This window comes from Pleurodeles waltl, chromosome 10 (genome assembly GCF_031143425.1).
Source record: "Pleurodeles waltl isolate 20211129_DDA chromosome 10, aPleWal1.hap1.20221129, whole genome shotgun sequence".
Taxonomy (NCBI): Eukaryota; Metazoa; Chordata; class Amphibia; order Caudata; family Salamandridae; genus Pleurodeles; species Pleurodeles waltl.
Window position 1 is genome coordinate 610865895 of NC_090449.1, and position 17675 is coordinate 610883569.

Genomic DNA, 17675 nt, shown 5'->3' on the forward strand with positions numbered 1-17675 from the left:
CACCATTTTGCAGGTCAAGCCACACTCAGTTTGGACCCAGGGATGTGCAAATCAGTCTTGACCCTACTCCGATAGGAACAATCCAGCCCTTGCTGTCAGGCCGGGTCCTTTGTGTACAAAAACACATGCAGCCCAAGAGGTTTTTTTTCTATAGTTGTAAACGGGAAACTGAAGCCTGAAACATGATGTTCTTGGAGATGGGAAATCCATCTCCAATGCTATCCCTAATATGACCATTGAAAGAGCAGTTGGGCTAGAAATACCTGGGAAACTGAGCATCTTCCTTGTGTCCTTAGCGCAGTTTAAGAACAACTTGCCTTGTCTAGTTGTGAATGGCATGACTATGGTACTCCAAAGGGGAATGCACTGTGCACTGTGCACTTTGGCACAGGTACACAAGGTAACAGAGGCTAACCCTCAACATTAATTTCATTCAGCAGTCTAGAGATTTACATTTTGATTAAGGCTTTGTGTTTTTCATAGTTGACATAATGTTCAATAATTTTCTAAGGATTTACTGGCACCTGGGTGTGCTGAGACTGCCAAAAACCCTTCCAAATTGCAAGCCTTACAGAATATGCTAAATAAAAGATTTTGGGAGTTGGCACCTGAACGGACGCAAGTATTATGTGGGGCACATTTTTTTCATGCAATTTGACATTGTTGGCAATCAAACATACTTCAGTTAGGCGAACAGGAGGGGGATTTGGCACAACGATGTCAGGTTTCATTATCAGCGTTGAATTTATATCTCACTCTAATGATCCAGATATGTCACAGTCTGAAGTATTGATTTGATGCATAATCTGTGCAAAGTAACTGCTCATAATTGCAGTCAATGGTAAAGAAAATAGCCATTCTGATGTAATACGAAAAACTTAAACTATAGAATTTAGCACTGTTTTTGATTATGAAGATCTGGTCTCCTAAAAAATCATGATTAATACAATCATCTTTTTCTGAACAGGATATCACAGAAGATAATATGATCAATTGCAGCGGTAATTAAATGTGAATTAAAACTGCCCTGGATTATAATGTCTCATTTTGGGTAAGCACATGTACCAGATAATTTTCACATGTATTTGCATGTCATGATTGATAGATTTTAAGTCCCTATTAGAAATGCAAAAATACTGCCTGTAGCATGCATGCCCTACTTGAGGCCAGTCGGGCAGGATCCATGCCAGGTTTTGAGGATAAACATGATGTAAATTATTTCCATTTAATTTCAATATATTCAAATTTATCTTATATAGATACCCAGAAAATCATGCATAGACCATATCCCCATAGATCTGCTTTGGACAACACTAGCTTATTATAGTTAAGCATTGGTGAAAGCAGTCGGTCCTGATGGTGTATAACCAGCCCCTGCTTTAACCAGCAGTACAGAATATACTACTGAATGGCACATTACCAAGGGAAGTAATCACCACTGTATATGAAACCTGGTGCAACCACTAACATTGCCATTTCTTGATAAATGCAGTCATGCATGTATGCAAAATGTTCATATAGGATATTCTTCTGAGCTAGTAACAATATTGGGTTAGGAGTGTTTAGATAAAAATGTTTTAATTAAAGGAAGTCACAAGAGTGGCAATGTACCCAAGTGATATAATGCTGAAGCAATTTCAGCCTTATACTGGTGGTACATTGTATTTGCCTATCTCATATTGTCTTGGATCTGATTGCCTCTGTCATTTTGTGAGTGCACCATCATTTTATTAAAAATTATATAAATCCCAAATTCAGCTGGATTCAAGCCCAATATCAGAATCTAGGTGGATTCGTGTTTTATATCTATGGGATATGATAAAGAAGGTTTAATGTGTTAGTAAGAGCTGGCTGTAATGTAGCTGATCCCATATATGACTTTTGAGTATGAGTCATAAGGGTAGAGTAAGAGTGGACCAAATAAATATGTAAATGAGCAATTCCAGTCGGGAGGACATAAAGGTCAGGGCAGGTTGCTGGTCTGTACTCCATCCTACTTTCTTCAGTTGTTGAATTCATTCCATTTGGGCGTGTGCCATCTCTCTGCTGCGGCTAAAATAGAGTTTTTTCTATATTAATTCACGATTATCTGCTTTCCATCAAGCCTGGCTGTACCCCAGGGGTTTTAGCAGGTAAACTATGGCTTGAGGGTGGAGCTGTGGAGTTTTAACGCCTGTGGTGGGCCGGAAATCATGAGCTGTCTTTCGGTTGTTTGATGGACTACTATCGCGGATGAAGTGGTGGGTGGCTGTCATGTGCCAAGCAGGCAGAGGTCACAGGGCTTGCCTGAACAGCCTCTAATTGTTTCCTAAAGAGCAAAGTTTACTGTTCTGCATCCGAGATTGGGTTTACTATCTTGTAGTTACTATGGCCACGCACTATGATGTAACTTCCCCAAAGTTTTCATTAAACCATGGGTTGGTGAATCTTGAGTGCTTTTGCAGATTAGAATCACCAGGTCAGATGTTGAGTAGGGTCGACTTCTGCGATAACCTGGGTAATTCTTACTGTAGGCCTTCTGCTTAACTGGCTAAAATGGGAGCCAGTGAAGGCACTTATTGGTGGGTGTTGTGCTGTTGGCATTTGCTAGTTCAGTATTAGCATGGACGCTGTATTTCAAATGTATTGTAGTATATCTGTATGGTTGGGGCTTTTGATCATGTCATTTCGACACAATTACTTTAAAAAAAAATAATGTACTTTATATCCTATTGCGGACTGGAATAACTTTCACTTGTGGCATAATAAACCACAGTTGGTGGGTTACATATATGATTATAAGTTTGTACTCGTCCAGCCATGGGCCTTAGAAATCTTTGATTTCGAGCCATCATCTCTCCTTCCAGATCAATGCATGCACCACCATCTTCTTTGAAGCAAAATGACTCTGTGCCGCACACAAAAGACTGAACTTCTCCAGACATGCTTCAGTTTGTACAGACTTCTGTATTATCACTGCACTAAGATGGCATACTACGCAAAACAATACAGCTACGCCGATAATGTGCCAAGTAAAACCGTCTCCTGATATTTTCATTTGTATAGAATACAGAATACTGAATGTGCTGTGAACTTGTTGATGCAGGTCGGTGCCTTCTTCTGAGGCTAGCAGCTGTATTAGAGTACCATGTAGTCATGAACACCAACAAGACAGCATAATGAGTTAAACATTAATTTCTGATGTCTGCATTGGTCTGCGGGTCAAGATTACATTTTGGTAAGGCCAGCTTATACTACCAGTATTGGAGACCAAAGATCCGAGAACCATTCAGTTGCCTTTTCTCTAAGACATTATAACACATCTAGGTGGATAACTTGAATCTCCCAGTTTGAAAACATTCTTGCAGAAACTTTCAGTTAAAACGTTGTTTTAATTTGGTTACTGTCTGTATGTATATATGCTTTTTTCAGACTTGCCATAGCCATAATTTTGATCTTGGCAATTACTTCAGCTGGACAAATTCTCCCTTCTAACTTGAGACCCAGCACGTGTATGCTACAGCCATGTTGTGCTACTGCTCAAAGCCGATTCTCAAAATTTGTTTTCAGACTAAGACCCATATTTATACTTTTTTAGAGCCGCATCTGCGTCGTTTTTTGATGCAAAATTTGCGCAAACTTACAAAATACAACTTTATTTTGCACGTTTGCGCCGCTTTTGTGTAAAAAAATAACACAAATGCGGCGCTAAAAAAGTATAAATATGGGTCTAAATGCCTTTACATTAAATAATTTTCGACCCCCCACCTGGATTCAAAAACTTGAAATCCTCTTTATAGTAACAGTATATGTGGACATTTGTGGCCACAGATGGAATCTCTGATTTAGGAAAACGAACAGACATGTCAGATTGTCCAGTGTTGCAAGTGTAGGGTTATGCCTGGGATCATGGACCATGAAGGTTTCCATGAGACGGGCAGATGGCTAATGGAAATGTAGTAAATAATGGCATAGTGATACCTTTGCTGGTATTCACATATATTTTAGTTGGATTTTGTATTCATTTGCACATGACAATGCAGTCCAAAAAAAGATGCAGTAAGGGAATGAGGTGGAAATATATTACCAAGCAACCCCTAATTTGTTGAGCTTGTGGAGAAAGTTTTTCTTGCTCACAGTGAAAAAAATCCACAAGAATAGGTGCAGGCCAGAAGAAGTACGCATGGAACTCTGAGGCTCTCATTGCCAGTTGTCCATGAATAAAGTTGGTAATTATTGCACCTGATAAAAATCAACACTGAGGTTTTCAGTATTTCCTGACTTTTTTAATAAGCTGTGTTTTATGGGGATAACATGGGGATTTTGGTGCTGTGCACTGCATTTTTCCCACAAAAAAATATCGGCAGGATGGATCTGCTAATACTTATCATAAAACTCTAGGAGCCTAATTTAGATCTTGGCGGACGGGCTTACTGTGTCACAAATGTGAAAGATAGCCCGTCTGCCGTATTACAATTCCATGATATCCTACAGAAATTGTTATACTGCAGACGGAATAGCTGTCAAGTTTGTGACAGAGTAACCTATCCGCCAAGATCTAAATCAGGCCCTTAGTCTGATAGGTGCAGGTACAGGCTTTGCCACACATAGCATTTATTGCCTACTACTTTGGATTTTTGTGAACCCCCTAAAATGATTAAAAAAAACTAGGAAGTTATTTGCGTTGAGCATATTTCCAGTTTAAAAAAAAATACTTATCATCTCATCAGTCATATTTTCAAAATTGCAATGTACTGATAGACCATGTAACGCTGTAAGAAACTCATCAAATGTCTCTTCTGAATGTTGTACTCTTGTGTAAAATTTGAATCTATTCTATGCTAGACTCGCAGTAGGTTTGAACCTCTTCTCCAATCTCATTATCGCCTCCTTGAAGACATCCACCTCCACCTCTCCATCACCCCCGTATCGGGGGTAATGTTCTAAAAACCATTTGCCCATCAGAACCCAAACAATGCAAAAAGATATTTTTCTTCCTTTCCTGTGACATGTTGTCATCATCAATAGCTTTCATGTAGGTTAAGAACTCCTCCTTCCACCTAGACCAGTGCATTGGTGGATCACCCTTGCTCAGTTAAAATTTAGCTGGTGGTTCAAACTGCATGTCTCTGTCTTTTCACAGTGAGGAGAAAAGAATAAATACATAAAATAAGTGTCAGATTCCACAAGTAATTTTTCTTAAAAAGTTTGAACCTTTCTAAGATGTTCTACTTTGAAAAATAGAATTTTCAGATATAAAAAATTGGCATAAGCAAAAAGAAAACAAAACCTGAAGAACAGTCCTCTTTTCATGTCAACATATATGTCCTCTTTTTTTCTAAAACCTTTCTCGTTGACACTAAAACAAGAAAGAAAGTCCTTTCACCATGTTCACACCTTGACAGGGAGAAAAGAGAAAAAATAACTGGCCCCGCCCACTGTCAAATCCAATACGGCACAAGCGGCAAAGATGCAGGACACAGGTAGGCGATCCTTCAGTAGCGCGGCCTCCACAAGAAAAGAAACACATGAGGTCATCCCAAGTTATTATTAGTGCAAATTCAGTAGCTCCTCCAAATTAGAAGCCTGTTTGCCTATCTGACAGAAGGTTATTTTTGTTTAAGAATCTGAATAAATGTTGCTGTATCAATGGATTCCCCCAGAAATGACCAATGAACCATAAACCTTCTGTATTTCAATTCTGCCTGATCAGCTCAGTGCTTCCGTAGTATGCACTTGAAGTAGGATTATTTGGTCTGTTGGAAAACTCTCCGGGACAAAGGGCTGGCCTAACTGACTTAATTATTGATCTGGCTCATTTGGGAGTAGCGAATGCTATGAGGATGTCTTTGATGCAAAGAACAGGACTAGGGATCGATAATCGATTAATTTCTATCTTGGAAAAACTTGAGAACATCAGTGATATTTCCCTTACTTCCATTTCCCCTCCACGCCCCTTTTATATTATCCACTTTGAAATGGCTCCATTTCATATTCTCCCTCTCTGCCTTTGTCCGACTGATGATTTAATTGATGTGCAGCTCCTAGCCCCTGCCATGGGTGCACTCACTGAGCTAGTCAGTTGAAACAGGTACAATTAGCTTAGGGAGAAGATGAGAAGTACATATGGGTGACAGACACAAAAGACAGTCAAAATCTCTCACTGCCAAGACCCTGAAACCGCCCCAGAACATTGTTAGAACCCTTCATGCCTGTCTCGGGTATGGCTGAAGGCTTAGAGCACCTATGCAGTGCATGTAGAGGCTAGGGGTTTTGCACATTGGGGGAGTTATTTTCTGATTATAATTATATGTGCATACTAATATGAATCTATTGAATTTTAAAAAAAAATACTAAGACGTGTACTCAACCTGTTCAAATAGGACTCAATATTGTGTCTATATTGTCTCACTTGCCACGTTATTAAGTAAAATGTGAGACTATTAGTTTTGTAATGAAAAGCTGCTCTCGAAGAAACCCATAGGAAGCCGTCAGTACATTCAAAGCTCTTACTGCTTGCATGCGGTAGACAGAACATTTATGAATCTTTCCATAATTTATTGTAAGGCATTTGTTCAGTTACCTCCGAGGACGTTAGGTCAGAATGGGCAAATAAATATGCATTTGGTGGGGCTAGTGTTTGGTGGGGCTCGTGAATTTATATGATGCTTTATATTTCTGAATTGTGATTTGCTAATGGAAGGGTAAATTTACTCCTCCAATGCTGTCCGATGCAGTTCTTTATTCCTTTCTATGGTGAAATTCATTACAAAAGACCCATGAATTTCCGGGCGAGCTAGACCTTTTCAGTCTCTACTGAGGATGCTGTCTGAACCTCTATTATTTAGCTGCACAATTTGGACTTGAACTGTTCTCTGGTTTTTGCTCATTATTGTGCTATTTCCATTCCTTAGAGCCTTTATGACAATCAGTTTTATATGTCCTATGATGGATGGATTGAACTGAGCTTTATTTTGCGTTCTATATTGTGTCTTACTAGTTTTAATAAATAATAATGCTTTATTCGTATTTACTAATCTCAAACTATATTTTTGAGTCAATCCCTTATTTTTTATAAGAAGTCAGAGCAGCCTGTAAAGGTGCACTGGCAAGATATCATATGTACATAGGGAAAAGGTAGAGAAGCTACATATATAGCAAAATTGAGAATACGAGCAATTCATCTTAAGAGCTCTCCAAAGTGCTCAATGACTTTACCAAGCCATGCGCTTGTTCTATGTTGATTCCTGCCTCACAGCAACTATGTGACTCTCCGGTTGACTTAAATGAGGAAAAAATTGAAGTCATCTACCAGAAATGCCCCATCAGCCAGAGTCACACTAACCCAACTGCACTGATGGTGTACCCATCTGATTCTTTCCCTCTTATATATAGTTTTTTTTTAACCTTTTACACTGGATACAATTTTAATGCTCCTGGCCAAAGCTAAAACTGGTTCACCGGTGGAGGTATGTCCACCTAAGGTAAGCTTAGCTAAGCTAAGCTTGTTTCCCTATTAGCACATAGAATCCTCTCAGTTTTTAATTTATCCTTAGATACAGCCAAAATACCACCTGCCTCATAGACTGTATGAGAAGAATCGCTGCCTAGATGACAGCACATTGTCTTCAACTCAACAGTGAAAAAACAGAGGTGGGGCTGTTTGGCAAAGGTCAAGACCTCTGGGCCCCTGACTGGTGGCCTTTGGAACTGGGGGCGCTCCCCTTCCCCCACATCGGTGTGAAAAATCTGGCTGTTCCATTAGATCAGGCCCTATCCTTGAAGGACCATGTCTCTGATACGTGCAGGGCATGTTGTGCAACTTTGGCTACTAAGGAAAATCTTTCCTTGATTGCAATCCTCTGCAAGGCAGACTCTGGATCTGGCAGGCTCCCCATCAGTGCCCATACTAAAAGTCTTACACTGGCTTCCGGTCAGGAAACACACCGTTTTCAAGATATGCTGCCTCACTCATTAGGCTCTAATGGGTGGAGGCCCCACCTACTTAAAGGATGAACAGAGGTATTAATGTCCACAAGAATGCTTAGATGAAGCCATAAGGTGCAACTGACCATTCCCTGCATTCATCCTTCCAGATTTGGTGGTAGAGCTTTTTCTTTTACCGCCCCATCTATCAGTGATCAACTTCTATACCATCTCCGCAGCAGCTCCTACTTTGCTAAATTAGAAAAGTGTCCGAAGTCCTGGCTGTTTTAGGATGACGTGGTGTTTCTGTGCTGGCGTTGCACCGAGATATACCTTTGGGTATGATTTGTGTGCTGCATCAAGTGGAAATAACAATAACAATAACAATAGACTATATTTTTGCATTGCTGTTTGAATCCTATCCTTAGGGATATATTACTTCATCTTTCTTAAGGTCAACACTGTCCCACCCTTGCAATTTGAGTGCCACAATATGTATAATATCTAAGTGATAGCACCAGCTGGCCCACAATGGGATCTGTGCTGTCCCAATATGGAACAGGTCATTTGCCACCAAGAGGTATGGACCTTCTTTTTTAATTAAGCTAAAATGTACCCACAAATTAAAAACTCTCCAAAACAGTAGTATCCACAGAAAGCATTTTTTGCAACATAGTTTGGAAAAAAAGTGTCACTCCAGAGTCTGATCCATTCTGACAAAACTACTAGCTGGGTACAGAAAGCATGCCCTAGGCAGTCAGCCTTACGGATGCAGTTGGAAAGTTACTGATTGGCTGCACAGTGAAAGGTCACAGGAACAAGAAGCTTCTTCATCACCTTGTGTTTAAAGAGTAGTGGCTTAAAAACTCTGTGTACAATTTACCTATAAGGTACATCTATATTGATTTGCCATATGTGCAAATTCAGGTCCTGGAAGTTGGTGGTGGTAGTGTCTTTGAAAGTCATTGCCATTAGTGTATGCTGTACACACGTGAAATATCTTAGTTGCTGTTTTTAAAATGAGTTCAGCTTAGGTGTGTAGATTGTCGCATTTCAGAACCCAGGTCAAATACTGAGGTTCCAAAATTATGCTGGACAATATGTACCCAGCAGGCAAAATTAAGCTCTACATCAAATACATTCAATGACCACAATATGAACATTAATAAGATGTTCCAAGATGTAACTGGATATATTTTTCTATAGCATGTGATTAAATGTCCAAAACCGATAGGTTACCATCTGGATCGAATGAGAAACCTGTGTAGCTCTTGGAAAGGATTTTAACTTTTGTAAGGTCCCTACATATAAGCTCAGGAAACCTGAAAATCAATTTATTTGATTTGGTAATGTGTTTCTTATATATGCTTTTGTAAGGGTACTTTGGCAAAAGAACAAGAACAAGAAACAAAGTTTGACTAGCTCATCAGCTTCACTAGTTAAAGCTTGCCAGAAAACATTTGTTTCCAGTCCTTTCCAAAATTTCAAGTGTCCCATTGATCACGTAGTGCTTGGGTTTTCCCACCACCGTATTAACAATGCTGTCTAATGTGACTGTTGAATATGTATGTGCCAATAGGAGTTTTGCAGTGTAATGGTTTAAAGACAGAGGTCCCTGTGGGACAAAACGTCCCCTTGCCTGATTTTTTTGTCAAGTTAGATATTAGTTCTGATTGAAATCTGAACCACATTATTGGGTGAGAGTGATCTGATTTTCTTTAAAAAAGTTCAGTTTGAGGTGTCCAGCTCACTTCCAAGTTATGGGCTGAAAGAGATACTGCAGGCGATGGACCAGAGTTTTGTAAGAATGCAATGAACATTTTGCTAAAGAAAAATTAAAATATGAAAGACTAAAGCTGTATATTTGAAGCAGTATCCATAATAAAATGACTACTTACATATTATACTCAAAGGTTTTTGTCTTTTCCCGTTCCCTGAATCCCTTCTCCAAATAGTGAGTCGGCTAGTCGACCTTGCTAATGTGATGTTTGTATAGCTGTAGCACTCATTCAGTGATTAAAGTCACCACTAAATGGGTACAAATCTGAAGTTCAAATTTACTGTGGCTTGTGGTGTTGAGAAGTGGATGCTCTGTGATGCATTGGTATTTAGTTTCCAGTGTAAAATGTGTTATGCGCAGGATAGGTGATCTATGCACAAGAATTGTTTTGCATTACTTTGGATCAATAAAATGTTACTGAGGCATTACTGCGGCACAACTCAAAACTTTTGATGCAAAGCCCAGTCTATTAAATAGCTAGACTGGGCTTTGCATCAAAATGTAGTGCCTCCTTTAAAAAGGCGTTAGCAAGAGTAAATAAATAATTTCACCAAAAACCCATGCATTGCCTGTGTTCCCAGCACACATCCAATGTGTGAGATCCATGTAAGTTTGTCTAAACATAGGAGATTTTAATCCAAGGGTACTCTATGAGTACAAACCTTATGCTTGACACCACACTCTCACCTTTGCATGATGGGAAGGCAGCCATAATACAGCACCAGCCAGGTGATGAGAGCAGCAGCAGACCAATCTTAATAGATATGGCTCTTCACAGTTTTACCTCCTTATGCAATACATCACAATAAGTTTGGTTGCTGCACTGCATTGCATGAACAATAATGAATCTGACACTGAAAGTTGATTCGTTTTATGGTGTTTTTAAAATTCAGCCGAACACTGTGAAATTAGCACTATTCCTTTGCAGGAATCAATGCACACCTCAGGTGTATGGATTTTTTGACCCTGCAACAGGATGTGGTACAACCATACAATTCAATTTCAATTCAAACCAGTTAGGTTAAACAGTATGACCAATTTTGCCATACAAAGAAAACTCCAGTCCAGAATATAGTTAAAGGATTTAGTACAAACTCAAGCTTAATGTCATTTAGACAATTCACAATACAAAGTTATAAAGATACAGAATCACCAAGGTTTGACCAAGGTGAAGTAACAAGTGCAGGCGAAGTAATAAAACTAAGCATTCTACAAGAAGAATGCAAGACATTAACAAATGTTTCTGAGATAAAGAAAATAAAGGTTGCTTAGCTTTGACAAGCATCAATTCTATTCAGATCATAAATATTTCAATGTACCTGGGCACAGGGAAAACCCTATTAGTAGGATTAGGGAATAACATGTGGGGGGCAGAACACATGCGGGCAAAAGACAAGAAGGTCAAAAAGGACAACAAGAATTTGGAAAAAGGTAATCTCAGGCAACAAGGTACTAACTATGGTGGGCAAAGATAGGTAGGAAGGGGAAGCATTAGCATGTCAAAAAGTCAATCAAGTCTCAATAGGGCATTTCAAAGGGGCAAAGCAGAGAGGAAGATACCTCTACAAAGGCTTCAGTATCCAGATACAGGGAAAAGGGCTCAGCATCTCATCCTCGGGGATCTGGAAGGATCTCTCTCCAAGGGAGAATCTGACCAATCTGACCAAAGTCCAAGTGGTCAATGACATATCAAAGTTTGCACGACAATCTGATTCACTCTGAGCTGCAGTCCATTTTACGTTGAAGGGGCATCATCCAATAGCAATCGATCACACAACTCTAAGTTGAAACTAACCACATCTTCCCAGGTCTGTCATGGGAAAATTATCCATCCATGTAGCTCCACACAAGATTGAAACAATTGTGTATAATCCCAGTCCACAGTTCTGGATGTTCTATATTCAAAGACATTGTTTCACTTCTCTCTATGTCTAAAACAATAGGGGTAAATTACCAAACCCGGTCTTCGCATGGAAACGAAGTCTGAAAGAAAGTTCAATTTTATGAAAATGAATCTGCATTTTCTGTACAGTCATGAAATACAGGCCTAGCAGGCCTCACTTAGGCTAATGTAAGTGAATTAAAACAATACATTTAATTAATACGTTCTAATAAATACATTTTAATATGCAAACATATAAATTCTACATTAATAATTTGTCATTATTAGTCATGTTACATTCACTTTAAACGGTATGACTCTGTTAATACATTTCAGCCAGTATAACAGAGAACTCAATTTCTCTATATGCACACATATTTAAAATATTCATCATTAGAAATTCAATATTGTTTCAATACACTCTTGTAGTCCAAGATCTAAATTACAACCTAATATCAATTAGTTCTTTCATTCATTTAGTTTACCCTTAATACCATCATGGTTTCTAACATAAGTCTAAACAAATGCACATTTAAAATGACTTCTCAGTACATCTTTCTACTGTTAACTATTAATACTTTGGTTAACAAAATGCATGTATTGCCAAATATAGATGACTTCTGTGACATGAGGGACAGCACTTAACCTTCGACTACATCATTTGAATGCTTTGTTGGTAGTATGAAAAAGAAGGTGTCTGTTCAGCATGAAAAGTGACTTGTTCCCTATGTTCTCTTGTTCTCTATGTGGTCATGGGCCCATTCACCACTTTAGCATTGTTTTTCTTTGTTAAGAAAGACACAGTTCCTAAGGGATTGATTTTGGTTCTGGAACTAGACTAAACTGTGCCACTTGGGCCAAGGACTAGCCTGATAAACTGTTGAAATGTGCTCCTATTATCGTTAAAGTCAACTGTTGATGGCTGTACAGGCTCTGAGCATCAGGGAGGGGTCTTTAACATAGGGAGAGGGACTTTAACAACAGTTATACCCCTAAGCAGAAGGGCTAAGCTGCCTTTAGAATATTACAGCATGAGTGTAGAATATTCTAAATTAGGAGAGAGAAACAGAATGACAAACTTTGGAATGCTGGAGCAGGAGGTCTGTACCAACCTTTATTAGCCCTCCTCCAGTCTAAATGTCTGCAAAGAAGTTCCCCAAATTCTAGTTTTTAACTTAAAGGTTAGAAGAGTTTGACTGGAGAAGACTACACAGAGAGAATAGCTGCTGAAATGTTTTTGGAACTGTTGTGTGCAGATTACCAGATAAAAACCCCACAACATGCCTCATGCTCTTTTTTGAACATCTCTTCATGTCTCCAGCCAATTTACACGGAACGGTTGTCAGTGAACATGTTCTCAAACATTGTTATAGAGTGGCCTATGGAATAGACACAGAATTCAAAAATGTTTTCAAAGGAAATGTAATGAAGAAAAAAGTACATTATGTCATATGAATTTTCATTGCACAACTGTCACTACTTTAGGAAGTATGGTGTAACCACAAGTATAAACCTTCAAATAAAGAAGGTTTGTCATGATCACATCTTATTTATTAGCCTAGGTGTTTATAATCTGTTCTAAACACAGAGGAATATTAATCATTGGTCAAGTTATATAATTGTATTTACCTATTATGACAGTTGTCTTCAAAAGGAGTGCATTGAAATCAAAGAAATCCTTAAAACTAGCTCAAACATTTTATAATCAAAGATAACAACATTCTAATTTAATGGGATGTTTTAAATAGGAGGAGATAGCTACAATTATATCACAGTTACTCAAGTGACTAATTAATCATTCTGCGTTGTAGTGATAGTCTACATCATATTTTATAAACAGGGGACAAAGAGCCCACCTACAAAGTGAATGAATTAGTTTAAAGTCAAATCAGCGGTGATTTATGTCACATTCATCATTCAAATTACAGATAGAACTCCTTCTACAAGTTTGTGTGCATACACCACGCCCTTAATCTACCACACAGGATTGATGCTTACGTGAAGCATTAATATTATTAAGAGATGTATTACTTTAGTAAGTAGGTATTTAAGATCATATAAAACAATCTCATTGCCTATTCAATTCAAGATGATTGTTACAGACTTTTTTTAAGTCATATTTATTTATTGTACAGCTCCAATTGATCTCCCAAAGTGGATCTTAATGTGGTTCAGCAAGGATACCTTTAATATTTCAAGAGAATTTGCATAACAGCAGAGTTGTTTCTCCTATCACGGCTTTCTAGCGTACAGTTGACATTTTTTTTTAATCCTGAGGAATGTCACAGAGGACACACAAATCTCACGATATGCACATGGACCATAATAGAAATAGAGTGGCATGGATAAACCAATTCTAATCTCATTATTTGAATCATTCAAATGGATGGGAAAGAATAGCTGTTTAAATTGGCAACTTTTTATTTTCTGCCAGCCAGTTCTAGATTCTAGAGCTAATAATTCTACCCCATATAATGAATGAAAGATTACTCTCTCTTGTATGCAAACCATTACAAATCTGATAAACCCCCCACAAATTGCCTATGAAAATGATGAAGGCCATTCACTGCTGTTAAATATGTAATAGATGCATGAGCATATTGGATTGTCAACTCAGATTTGATGAGAAGGGTAATTCTAAATATTTGTTGGACTCAACTATTTCACGTTTTTCATCAAACAACCACCAATTAACTTTACAGTGTCCACATGTAGAAATGAAAGTTTTAGTCTTCTCTGTTCTAATAAATATTTTGTTTAAATAACAATAGATTTGAATGGGAGATAATTGTTGCTGTGGGCTGGTAGGTTTGTAATCTATTATTACTTGACCATCAGTATAATGTGAACAGAGAATGTGGGTGCCCCCCATTATTGGATGAAAATGACTGAAAGTTGGTTAGTATTTCTGAAAATTCTGCCAAACACAGACCAAAAAAGATGGGGCATTCCTGCTTTACACCTTTATTAATGTGGATGAAGTCTGAAAGGTGTCATGTTAAATCAGTGACTACTTGGGTCCAGTTGTCAGCATGAAGCTTCTGCAAGATCCCAAGGAACTAGATGGAATGCTGTATCCTCTAAGCTTGCTCCACAGTATTTGTCAGTTGACTCATTCAAATGGACATCAAATCTATTAAACATCAACTTTAGTACCCTACCACATCTATAGCTCTCTGGGCATTGCCCACAGAAAAAAACAATGATCTATGGTTGAATGGTTTCCCCAATACTCTCCCTTTTTGTAACAAACTATGCCAATCTCAAGGGATCCATTTACTAAACTCCTAAGTTATAGCTTAGCATGTACTTTCAATATAGTATGCAACAGAGATTTTCATCAGTATTTAATGGAGCATCTCTGTCTCCTTTTTTGTTTGGTGGTTTCATTAGAACACTTTTCTAGGAATCGGAGATGACACTAATATACACCACCCATTTAAAGATGGTGCTCTTATTATGGCTGCTATAATCAACATTACTTCACTTATTACCTTTATTATGCCCAGTAAAGCTGTGGTAGATTTACTCAACATCTTTGTTGATGCATAATAGAAAATAGTGGACATTTTCATAACTTCTTCACCAATCACCCTATTTTTTTTAGAAATCACACTTACAGCAAAGTGGTCACTCATCAAATTGGATAAACGGGGATCTGTTTTGTCAAATTCCACCAAATTATCACGTGAACTCTATCAATGGAACATTATTTACTGTATTGTATTTAATGTATGGATGGGAAAGCTTTTTCTCTAGTTGTCCTAGTTCTTCATTTAATATTCCAATATTTATGTCATTGAAATGCTTATGCTAACTTGACGTCTTGGGTTGCCTTATCTATTATTCTTTGTAGGACTGTGTTAATTACAGAAGAAGGGAGATTTATTGCTTTAACTCACCTTCATCCAGTACAGATTTCAAGATTTTGTTTGGTAGCACTACATTCATTTGAATCTATGGAAAATGCATTAATATTGTTTGTTTTCCATATTCCTCATCTCCTGCAAATAGATGAGGCTATTTTTCTAGTTTGTTATTATTATCTTTTGATATTGTAATTGGGAGAGAGTTTCCACATTGTCATTCAAAAACAACTGAATGTTGTGAACCTAAAACGTTTTTTAAAAAGATGATTATTGCGTTTGCATGGGCTCAATGAAAAACATTAGTTCCTCTTTAGCGACTATAAATAATACACGATTCACTCTCTTCTCCGAACAGGAGTTTGGCATTGTTAATGCATGGGTGTATTGTATTTACATTTGGAGGCTGTAGCTGCCTCGTGACTTGTAACTTTATGCCCTCAACGGCCCAGCTGCTGTTGCAGCTCGATTTTCAAACTCCTTGTTCTGTTCAGCTTCTTTCTGGTTGGATGCTGGCAATTGGCACGGCCTGGTGCACTGTGGGAAGCTCGTTCAAAGAGGATGTTAGCTATTACCAGGGCCAGTGGAATTATGTGGCAACAGTGGACCAAATTATGTATCAGTGTTGATTGAATAATGGGTCAATGAAACCATATATATGGGAAGGAAAGCCAACATATGCGGCATATTATTCAACTAAAAAGCAAGTTATGTAGCATGTAGTACACATTTCACTATATATTGATACAGAAGGAATCCCGAAGCAGAAATAATTACAGGTTTCCTCAGTAACAAAATAATTTGCACATCGAATTATTAATGTACATTTGCTTTAAAGTTCACTAATGCCATTCTATTAATACTAACCCTTCTATTTTGCATAGTGAAATAGATTGTTTAAAACATATTATGTTGCACTCAGCAGAAAACAAGCATGCATGGGCACACTTTTTAGATTTGGCTTGGCAACATAGCTGTTGCCAGACCTTGTGTGAGTACCGTATTTGATTGAGAAGACAGTGTACACTTCCATCAAAAGAGTGCTTGTATTGCATTCCAATTGGACTCTTGAGGGTTCCTCTCACCTAACAATATGCAGGGTCACTGGAATGATGTCGCAGAGGAGGGACAAATTATGCAGCAGGATTGATTAAATTATGCAGCAAGAAAACACAATATTATTTGGCCCACTGTACCACGTTTTATGATGGTATTGTTTCAATATTTTTGTCATTTTTACATGTGTACTGTTAAACACTGAAATGTAGCAATAAGCAACAGAAAGGTGACCTAATCAACCTTTACTCGGGATCTACCACTGCGCGACAGCGCGTTGGTGTGTTTTTACTAACTTTTGAACCGTTTGAGCTAGTCACATTTTTTTTTGTTCAAATCTGAAAAGTATGCAGCAGGTGAAGAATTATGTGGCAAATGCGGCTAATTCATAATTATGCTGAAAACGCCATGGCCGTACAATTTCATAATTCCATTGGCCCTGACAATATGGCTGTCACAATGAAGCATAACGACGCGGCTGCATGCAAATCCTGAAAAGGCAGGTTCACTTTACTCTAAGTGCACCAGCAACTGTATGAGCAGCTCAACATGGCAAAAACTTCCATAGAGATGCAGCTCACTAAAGATGTCCAGTTGTCAACATAATGATGTACCACCCATCTCAGCGTAAAATATATTATTTCATTGTATTTTTCCAATACGGTGCTTCTTTGAAGTTGGCAGAAAATATAAAAGGTTAGTAAAGTCTGCATGAGTGCAGGGTGAATGGAGGGTCTGTATGAGCAGAGGGTGGGAGATGTGCTTGTGTGCGTGTAGGGAGAGCGGTGTACCTGTAAGAGTACTGGAAAAGGTGTGTGCCAGTGTGAGCAAAGGGGGAGAGACGTGCTGGTATGAGCGGAGGGAAAGGGTGTGGCTATATGACAGGGGGATGGGTTATGCCTCTGTGAGTGCATGAAGTGGGTGTGCCTGTGTGAGTACAATGTAAGTGGTGTGCCTTTGTGGGTGCAGTGTGCAGCACACTGAAGCTTTACCTAATGTTTTTGCCAATGCTTGTTGTAATCAAATTCGTGTCTCAATTATTTGATGCATCCCAGTCATGAAAGGGTTATGTGTTGACTCCCCAGGGCAGCACATACAGCTCAGCCACACAGAATAGTACACTTCATACTTATTATTTATGATTTTCACTTGGAAGTGCATTAGGATTAAAGACGCCGCACCTTGA

At 38.4% G+C, this 17675-nt stretch overlaps 1 protein-coding gene across 2 annotated transcripts in view; it reads left to right on the plus strand.

Annotated features, from left to right (window-relative positions):
- LOC138261759 (sodium channel protein type 5 subunit alpha-like) overlaps positions 1-17675 on the plus strand; it is a 957661-nt gene that overhangs the window by 198451 nt on the left and 741535 nt on the right. The window contains exon 2 of one of the 2 annotated variants that reach the window (XM_069211084.1): positions 968-1051. The exons of the other annotated variant lie outside the window; for it this stretch is intronic. The gene's annotated coding sequence lies outside the window, so the exon portion shown is untranslated. The remainder of the gene's footprint in view (positions 1-967; positions 1052-17675) is intronic. 2 annotated transcript variants of the gene reach the window in all.